Genomic DNA, 3,687 nt, shown 5'->3' on the forward strand with positions numbered 1-3,687 from the left:
TCATTGGCGAGAGCCAGCAGGCCCGCGGGCAGCGGACAAAGCATAAAGTCATGGATCATTGGGCAAGGGCGGCGAGTGATGCAGAGCATACATAGAGTGCCGTGCAGTGGCAGACATAAGCCGCGTAGAACGTAGGCGCGGAGCAGAAGTGGCCGGAGGATGTCAGAGAGTGTGGCCGGCGAGGGGTGCACCTCTGCGGGCATGCCTCCGACGTCTAGCCCCCGTTGGTCACGGGGGTTCAGCCAAGCACGCGCCGCCGGCCCCGCAGAGCTGGTTCTCGCCTGGAGTGCGAGCCTTGCCCCGTGCATGGACTTCCGAAGTGATGACGTCAGCGGGAGCAGCCGCTCGGCCGTATCCGGCCGCCTGTCACTGTTCCCCGGCCAGACTTGGCGGCAAGTCCCGGGGACGAACAAGCCCATGGAAGTAGGAGCTCAGCGGGAGCAGCCACTTGGCCTATGCGGCCACATGTCACTGTCCCCCGGTAGGACTTGGCGGCAGGTCCCGGGGAGGAACGAGCCCATGGAAGTAGGAGCTCCGACTTCCAAAGTGATGACGTCAGCGGGAGCAGCCGCTCGGCCGTATCCGGCGGCATGTCACTGTTCCCCGGCCAGACTTGGCGGCAAGTCCCGGGGACGAACAAGCCCATGGAAGTAGGGGCTCAGCGGGAGCAGCCAGTTGGCCTATCCGGCCACATGTCACTGTCCCCCGGCCAGACTTGGCGGCAAGTCCCGGGGAGGAACAAGCCCATGGAAGTAGGAGCTCCGACTTCCAAAGTGATGACGTCAGCGGGAGCAGCCGCTCGGCCGTATCCGGCGGCATGTCACTGTTCCCCGGCCAGACTTGGCGGCAAGTCCCGGGGACGAACAAGCCCATGGAAGTAGGGGCTCAGCGGGAGCAGCCAGTTGGCCTATCCGGCCACATGTCACTGTCCCCCGGCCAGACTTGGCGGCAAGTCCCGGGAGGAACAAGCCCATGGAAGTAGGAGCTCCTACTTCCAAAGCGATGACGTCAGCGGGAGCAGCCGCTCGGCCGTATCCGGCGGCATGTCACTGTTCCCCGGCCAGACTTGGCGGCAAGTCCCGGGGGACGAACAAGCCCATGGAAGTAGGGGCTCAGCGGGAGCAGCCAGTTGGCCTATCCGGCCACATGTCACTGTCCCCCGGCCAGACTTGGCGGCAGGTCCCGGGGAGGAACAAGCCCATGGAAGTAGGAGCTCCTACTTCCAAAGCGATGACGTCAGCGGGAGCAGCCGCTCGGCCGTATCCGGCGGCATGTCACTGTTCCCCGGCCAGACTTGGCGGCAAGTCCCGGGGGACGAACAAGCCATGGAAGTAGGGGCTCAGCGGGAGCAGCCAGTTGGCCTATCCGGCCACATGTCACTGTCCCCCGGCCAGACTTGGCGGCAGGTCCCGGGGAGGAACAAGCCATGGAAGTAGGAGCTCCTACTTCCAAAGCGATGACGTCAGCGGGAGCAGCCGCTCGGCCGTATCCGGCGGCATGTCACTGTTCCCCGGCCAGACTTGCGGCAAGTCCCGGGGGACGAACAAGCCCATGGAAGTAGGGGCTCAGCGGGAGCAGCCAGTTGGCCTATCCGGCCACATGTCACTGTCCCCCGGCCAGACTTGGCGGCAAGTCCCGGGGAGGAACAAGCCCATGGAAGTAGGAGCTCCTACTTCCAAAGCGATGACGTCAGCGGGAGAAGCCGCTCGGCCTATCCGGCCACATGTCACTGTCCCCCGTCCACACTTGGCTATAGGTCCCGGGGAGGAATAATGCCCATGGAAGTAGGAGCTCCTACTTCCTAAGGGGCAAGTCAGCGGAGCAGCACTTGGCCTATCCGGCCAAGTTTCACTGTTCCCCGGCCACACTTGGCTGTAGGTCCCGGAGAGGAATAATGCCCATGGAAGTAAGAGCTCCTACCTCCAAAGGGCAAGTCAGCGGGAGAAGCCACTTGGCCTATCCGGCCACATGTCACTGTCCCCCGGCCAAGCTTGGCTGTAGGTCCCGGGGAGGAATAATGCCCATGGAAGTAGGAGCTCCTACTTCCAAAGGGGCAAGTCAGCGGAAGAAGCCACTAGTTCTATCCGGCCAAGAGTCACTGTTCCCCGGCCTTACTTGGCAGTAGGTCCCGGGGAGGAATAATGCCCATGGAAGTAGGAGCTCCTACTTCCAAAGGGGCAAGTCAGCGGGAGAAGCCACTTGGCCTACCCGGCCAAGAGTCACTGTTCCCCGGCCACTCTTGGCAGTAGGTCCCGGGGAGGAATAATGCCCATGGAAGTAGGAGCTCCTACTTCCAAAGGGGCAAGTCAGCGGGAGAAGCCACTAGTTCTAATCCGGCCAAGAGTCACTGTTCCCCGGCTACACTTGGCAGTAGGTCCCGGGGAGGAATAATGCCCATGGAAGTAGGAGCTACTACCTCCAAAGGGTGAAGACACTTGGCTCTAAGTCCCCGAGAGGTATACTGCCCATGGGAGTAAGAGCTCCTACTTCCAAAGGGGCAAGTCAGCGGGAGAAGCCACTTGGCCTACCCGGCCAAGAGTCACTGTTCCCCGGCCACACTTGGCAGTAGGTCCCGGGGAGGAATAATGCCCATGGAAGTAAGAGCTCCTACTTCCATAGGGGCAAGTCAGCGGGAGCAGCCACTTGGCCTATCCGGCCAAGTGTCACTGTTCCCCGGCCACACTTGGCTGTAGGTCCGGAGAGGAATAATGCCCATGGAAGTAAGAGCTCCTACCTCCAAAGGGTGAAGACACTTGGCTCTAAGTCCCCGAGAGGTATACTGCCCATGGAAGTGAGAGCTCCTACTTCCAAAGGGGCAAGTCAGCGGGGAGAAGCCACTTGGCCTATCCGGCCAAGAGTCACTGTTCCCCGGCCACACTTGGCAGTAGGTCCCGGGGAGGAATAATGCCCATGGAAGTAAGAGCTCCTACTTCCATAGGGGCAAGTCAGCGGGAGAAGCCACTTGGCCTATCCGGCCAAGAGTCACTGTTCCCCGGCCACACTTGGCAGTAGGTCCCGGGGAGGAATAATGCCCATGGAAGTAGGAGCTCCAACTTCCAAAGGGGCAAGTCAGCGGGAGAAGCCACTTGGCCTATCCGGCCACATGTCACTGTCCCCCGGCCACTCTTGGCTGTAGGTCCCGGGAGGAATAATGCCCATGGAAGTAGGAGCTCCTACTTCCAAAGGGGCAAGTCAGCGGGAGAAGCCACTTGGACTATCCGGCCAAGAGTCACTGTTCCCCGGCCACACTTGGCAGTATGTCCCGGGGAGGAATAATGCCCATGGAAGTGGGAGCTCCTACTTCCAAAGGGGCAAGTCGGCGGGAGAAGCCACTTGGCCTATCCGGCCAAGAGTCACTGTTCCCCGGCCACACTTGGCAGTAGGTCCCGGGGAGGAATAATGCCCATGGAAGTAGGAGCTCCTACTTCCAAAGGGGCAAGTCAGCGGGAGAAGCCACTTGGCCTATCCGGCCAAGAGTCACTGTTCCCCGGCCACTCTTGGCAGTAGGTCCCGGGGAGGAATAATGCCCATGGAAGTAGGAGCTCCTACTTCCAAAGGGGCAAGTCAGCGGGAGAAGCCACTAGTTCTATCCGGCCAAGAGTCACTGTTCCCCGGCTACACTTGGCAGTAGGTCCCGGGGAGGAATAATGCCCATGGAAGTAGGAGCTCCTACTTCCAAAGGGGCAA

This window comes from Engystomops pustulosus, unplaced genomic scaffold (assembly GCF_040894005.1).
Source record: "Engystomops pustulosus unplaced genomic scaffold, aEngPut4.maternal MAT_SCAFFOLD_98, whole genome shotgun sequence".
Taxonomy (NCBI): domain Eukaryota; kingdom Metazoa; phylum Chordata; class Amphibia; order Anura; family Leptodactylidae; genus Engystomops; species Engystomops pustulosus.